The 6656-nt window shown below is 43.3% G+C and overlaps 1 long non-coding RNA gene across 1 annotated transcript; it reads right to left on the minus strand.

The window, feature by feature from the left end:
• Positions 1-1573: 1573 nt before the first annotated feature.
• Positions 1574-5273, minus strand: LOC148454034 (uncharacterized). Its single transcript, XR_015874836.1, has 3 exons — positions 5190-5273; positions 3966-3987; positions 1574-1687 (listed from the first exon to the last, which is right to left on the minus strand). It is a non-coding gene; the product is annotated as an uncharacterized LOC148454034 (long non-coding RNA).
• Between the last annotated feature and the right edge of the window lie 1383 nt (positions 5274-6656).

The following is a 6656-nucleotide window of genomic DNA, read 5'->3' on the forward strand; positions in this document are numbered from 1 at the left end:
TGCCTATTACATTACATTGACTTTCCGCATAGTCGAAAACCATCTGGAATTGAATTTGGAGATAAGTTCCGACCATGTGAAAAGCCGAGATCTGTGATACTTTTTCGTCCATAGATATTTCTGTTAGAGAGGATAGCAAAACTGACTAGTGATTGTGCAGACAAAATAGATTCTTTTGCAACAGTCAGTGAATCAGAAGAAAGACACCAATTAATATGTCAACATATTGCTTGGATTTTTTTACATTTAGATAGCTATTGGCGTCAATGACAAGTGCAGAAATGTTGTGTTTGTACCACTCAGTGCATTGCAAAAAGTACAAACAGTCGAGATGCCAATTTATTGCTTCAGCAATTCTACACTTCGACAGCTAATGACATCAGTGACAAGTAGAGGAAACATGTTTTATAAACCAGTGGAGAATAGCAAGCACTATACTGCCTGAATATTTGTACAGACTTATAGGTAATGTTGCTGATGACAAATGTACAGCAATGGATGAATGCTCTGGTCTATGGCCCTCATTCAGAGCCACTCGCTAGCGGCAGTACGCTCGTTCCGAGCGATGTTCGCACATCTGCGCATGCGTACGGATCGTTATACGCATGCGCGAACCAGTCAGTGCGGCCGAAATTCATGTGCTCGCAATATAGCGAATGCCTGCTATTTTGAGTGACAGAATGAGGCGTATGTGGGTGGTAACAGGGGAAGGTGCTTGAAAACGGGGAGTGGAGATCAGAACGCAGGCGTGCTTAAAGGTCAAAACGGGCGTTTTATGGGTGTGCATAATTAATACAGCAGCGTCATTGACCACGTCACTGGGTTATTTTATAGCCAGAACTGCTCGCAAGATTGTGGTAGCAAAAACCAACCACAAGAATAGCGAGCAGTTCATACGCTGGTCGATGTACTCGATTAATCTAATAAATAGCGGACATGACGTATGGTGCGAGCGGCCAGGGGGCGTTTTTAACAAATAAACGAGCGTATGTTTTGCTCGCTCGTTCAGACTTAGAGGTGTGAACAGACTGCAATTTGCGAACGGATCATTTGAATAGCCACCCCTTGTTTTTGAACGAACGACCGCAAATAGCGAACGGCTCTGAATCAGGCCCTATGTGTTATAAAACATTCACATGGTGAGAGATCAATAGCAAGCAGTGTATTGTCTGGGTATTATACCACCTACATAGGTAATGACAAGTACAGAACATCAATGAAATGAAAACTTGAAAAGTCGATTTTCCCAAGTTTAGTTCTGAATCACTTACTAAAATAAATGTATGGGCATCAATGAAGAAGAAACAGCCTACACTCTTTTGGAAGGTAATGAAAAAAATCTCCACAAATGCTAACAAGTGTAAATAGACACGTGCAAATAATATATATATATATATATATATATATATATATAAATAGGACTAAAAATACCGTGCAGCGCAATTAATAAAGTCGCCTTAGAAATAAATTTAGCACAACACAGATGCAGCAGATACTTTACTTATAAAATGTATGAAATAGTTTTGAAAATAGTCCTTCTCTATCGCTGACTTTATATCACCAGTAGCCAGCGAGCAACATCCAGTTCACTTTGATGTTTCAGACGCATTTCATCTCAGTATGAGACTTCCTCCGAGGATACAGCACTTTGAAGTGGATGTCGAGGTGAAGGCATAACCTATCTGCACTGGAAATAAAGGAACCATATACAGTATATACTGTAGATCAAAATACAATATGTAAATAATCATAAATCACTCAAGTGCAACATAAAGGTTTGTGTTTGAGCTGAGGAAAACTTTTCTCTGGGATCAGGCTGTAGTATAATGATAAATTGTGAATTTATTAACAAACTCAAATCCAGTACTAAAACATGGAAAATAAGTCTTTGTGCAGAGTCCGCAACAGAGAACCTGGGTGTCAAGGGTATACATAATTCTGAATAGATATAGCCCTGCCACTCAAATTCCTATTAAAGGGACAGAGGTGCAATAGATCATAAGAGTTCAGTTACACCTGTTTCCTCACAGTAATGCACGTAATCAGTAATGCTTGTTCTTAACAGGCTAAACTTTCCAAAAGTGATTGAAAAAGATCTGTTGAAAACAACACATTGATGCTTTTTTAGTAGGTAGAGCTTAGGTAAATTTACTTGTATGTGATATTTTAATGAAAACTAAAATCCACAGTAAACCTGCATAAATACACAACAATGTTATTATTTTAAATAGGCAAATAATGGCAATGCTCTTTATCATGACAAAATCTTTGCAGAAACACTTTCAATGAATAGATCCCTATGAACTTAGGGAATACTTATACTGTATGAGTTTTTCATTTTATGTATATTTTCAGTTTACAGTAAATACTATCAGTGCATGTACAGCACTGTACTTATCTATTCATGAAGATGAACAAATCATGAAGGATTTTTTTTTATCTGTTTGTAGGTTTTCTTGTCGTTTTTGGTTCCAAGTATTGTGAAAATCAAGTTGTGCTGGTACCTGAATGAATAATTACTTTTGTTTATGCCTGAGGGTAGCCCTTTCACAGCTCCAACAGATGTCTGTCATTTACCAGAGGCACAAAATATTTAAAAGCATACATTTCAGTTTTTAAAGCTCATCTCAATTAAAATTGGATTCTTTGTTGTACTTCAGTTCTCACAAAACTTCCATACCCTAGGACACAAGATTACATCCACTTTGCCTTTCCATTAACTTTTGCTCTTTAGATAATACAATAAATAATATATTTCATAGAACAACTAAACAGCAAGCTAGATAAACATGCTAGAAGATCATTAAGGTATACAATGTATGCAGGGCCGTAGCTAGGATAGTGCGGCTGGTGCCATCGCACAGGGCACCACTGGTCAGGGGGAGCTGTTTGGGCCTGTCAAATTTCTGTTTATTATCATTCTCACTTGTAGCTTCCTCTTATTTCATCCCCAGCATCTCCTGGCCTCTCATATCTCTTCCCTGGCCCTTCCTCATGAAGCCATGGCCCTTTTTTGGGTGCATTATGTCCCTTTGAAAAATGAGGGGGCGCCAATGCTCTTTCTGGCACAGGGCACCAAAAAGTCTAGTTACGGCTCTGAATGTATGTAATACCCAGGGGATGGCGTTTAAGAGACAAAATAAAGGGGCTAATTCAGAGATGTGCACTAACCCGATGGTTAGCGCACATCTCAGATTGTGCCGTTCGGTGCTGACGCAAGACCCGTACATGCAGAGTGGCAGCAGACTGTAAGCGACCGACAGTCTGCTGCCATTTCTGGGCCTCTGTTTCTCCAAATGGAGACACGTCGCTATCGTTGGGGCGGGGGGGGGGGGGAGAGAAGAGGCCAGGGTCTCCGTCGGCTGACAGAGATTTTCTGGCCTCTTTTGAGCGCTGCGTTCAGTGGCTTGAGTGAACCCATGTTATTTTGATGCTGCATCCGTGGACGCAGCTTGGAACAATAATGCATGCAGGAGGTGTGATGCCTCCTGCTGCATTACCATAGTAGTGCTATTGCAGCTGCTACCATGGTGAAACATATAAATAGGGCAACATTTTTTTTCTTTCCAAATATTTTTATTAAGGCTCTGCACAATACAATAAACAAACATTCACAGGAAATTGGATTGACAGAAAGCAAAATATAAGAAATAATGTAAAGAGAATAGACAAGGTAAATCGAATATGAAGCCAATCCTGTAAATTATGACAGTAGTAAAAGAGACTGGTGAGGAGATAATAAAAATAGAAATGGGAAGTTATTCCTAAGGTAGAGCCAAACATTTTTCAATATTATTGTAGAATGCAATCATAGAATGGGCAAAATGACATACAGTACCCAACTGAGCAGTGCCGGAGAATGCAAAATTATAGATATTGAAAAGGATGGTGTGCATAATGTAGCAACTGTAAGAACAGACAAGTAACATTAACCAAAGCAAAAACCATGTACAACTAGTGCTTACCCTAGGTCCAAGAGCCACCGATCTATCCATGGAACAGTCCAAAAGTATGGTAGAAAGGAAAAGAAAGGAAAGAGGGAATCAGAACAAACATGTGGGCACGGCTGGATTAAGGCTTGTGGGGACCCCAGAGCAACGTAGTTGTGGGGGCCCCCTTCAAGCCACACAGAGCCGAGCCTAAGCCCCCTCCCTCCCACCACTGAAGGCTCCACACGAAGCCAACACCGACCCAGGCTACATGAAGACAGGGGCAAACACTGACACATAAACAGTATACACGCAATAACACATACAGTATATACACATTAACACATACATACACAGTATGCACACTAACATATATGCACAATATCACATACACACACTAAAACAGTACACATACATACTTACACTTGATGCAGCTGCTGCTGGCCTGGTACAGGTTGCAAAAGGCACTTCCTCAATTAATTAGGCTCCGCACCCAGAATGTAATAACACGATTTGCGGCAATATGGGGGCGTGGCTTACCATATTGGCTCTGCCCCCAATGTGGCCAGAGTAGGAGAGGCGCATCGGTGGGGGATGGGGGTTATGCGCTAGTGTAAAGCTGGCCCCTCTCCCCCTTGACAGCTAGCCTGTCGAACAGCAGCGGCTCCAGAGCCTCTACCCTGGAACAGGTGCAGCTCGCTCGGCAGGGTCACATCAACCCTGTGTGGGGCCCCTCTGTGTGTGAGGGCCCTGGGACGACCACCCCTGTCGCCCCCCCCCCTGCATATGGGAGAGTATAACAAGAAAGAGAAGCGTTGAGGAGAGTTAGAGGGTTATAGGATCCTAGTTGGCCAATAATTGGCAAGAGTACCATGAGGTATGCAGGAAGCATTACTGAACAGCCCATTTAGTAGGTAGAGGAAATGTTTGCATATATTTACACCATCATTGAAACAAACCAGGTGTCAGTAGCTTTTTATTCCATGTTGTATCCAGCCAGTACATGGAAAACAACAAAACGTTATCAAGAGGTGGCCATAGCTACAGTTGGTGCAGTATCATGGATCGCCAATTAAGAGCTTTTTAAAGTAATAATATAAACCGCCTGAGTTTTGAAATTTTCTACAAATTGAATACACTAGATTCTTATTAAAGAGAATGGCAGTTCCACATGTTTTATCAGCATAAGGGGCGTAAATACATTTTCTGATACAGGAGTCATGGAGAACTAACCTAACCCCCCCTAACCCTCGAGCTTACCTTCTGTGTAATCCCAGTGAGTTCCTGTCGATTCATGCTGCCAGTTCAATCATATCAAGTCCTGGTTCTGCTACAACTCCAGCCAGTATCCTGAATAGCTGACACTGCTCCAACTCCAGCTAGTACAGACCCTCCAACATGACCCGTTCCATTAGGTACAGAATGATCTACTCCTGGACTTTCTTCTTAATTGATTATTGCAGCCACCTGTGGTGAAACACCTGTCTTATCAATTAACTAGCTCAACACAGGTGACTGCAATCATACTTTAAGTGGGAAGTCCAGGAGCAGAGCATTTTGTACCTGATGGGAGGGGTCATGTTGGAGGGTAGGCTAGTATTCTGTCTTACTGGTTCTGCTGCAACTCCAGCCAGTATCATGAATAGCTGGCACTGCTCCAACTCCAGCTAGAATCCTGTTTTACTGGTCCTGGTAATACTCCAGCCAGTGTCCTGAGTAGCTGGCCCTGCTACAACCTTGTTTATATCATGCATTACTGGTCCTGTGTACACCCAGCCTGTGTGTCTGTGGTTGTCCATTACAGCTAAGTATATTCACCCCAGTTGTTTCTGTTATTGCAAGTCTACAGCTAACTGCTTCTGTTACCTGGTCCTGTACTCAAGTCACAGCTTTGCCATTTTGTTATATCTCCTGTTATTACAGACTACAGCTTGGTCAATAAGTTCATCTAGCAAGTCTCCCTGCAGTTGGATATCATTCTGTCAGCACTTTGCCTTGCTTCAGATTCCAGTACACACCAGCAGCTGATTGCTTCTACTATTAACCATTGCCTTGCTGTGATTCCAGCTCCAGATATATTCTTACAACTAACCATTGCCCTGCCAGCTGCTATACTCCAGGTTAATTACCTTGTGGATCCCAGCCTATTTGGAATAAGCCCTTACAGCCCCAAGCATAAGACCAGGCGGTCAAGTAAGTATCGGTGAACGCACTTGCTCTAAGGGAACAAAGGGTGATGGTTATTGGATTGAAGACAGGGCCGGATTACCAATGGGGCGGACGGAGCTGCAGCTCCAAGCCTCCCATCAAAACAGGCCCATAGCACCTGCTATACTGATGTAGTCAGGAAAAAACTTTTTTCTTGCTACAGCAGCAGCCTGCTTTACCAGCCCGCAGCTGTCTGACACCCCGCCCCCGGGACCCCCACCCACTGAGACCCCGGCGGCTCTCCCCTCCTCCTGGCTGACCATCCTCGGCTTCCTCCCCTCTAGTCTCCTAGCCGCTGCTCAGTGGGAATGGTTCAATACCCCTACTCCAGTGTCTCAGCGGCGTCAGCGCCTCCTACGCGCCGCGTGCCACAACAGGTGCCGCCCCCACCACTGCTACCTTAAGCAGCCGAGCAGGCGGAACTTATCTCCATGAAGGGGCCCACATGACAGGATGACTGATCCGGACTACAAGGTAGCAGTGCTGCTGACTACCGTTTGAGATAACGTGTCCAGCTGG

The sequence above is a fragment of the Taudactylus pleione genome, unplaced genomic scaffold (assembly GCF_031769625.1).
Source record: "Taudactylus pleione unplaced genomic scaffold, aTauple2 ptg001032l, whole genome shotgun sequence".
NCBI classification, from domain to species: domain Eukaryota; kingdom Metazoa; phylum Chordata; class Amphibia; order Anura; family Myobatrachidae; genus Taudactylus; species Taudactylus pleione.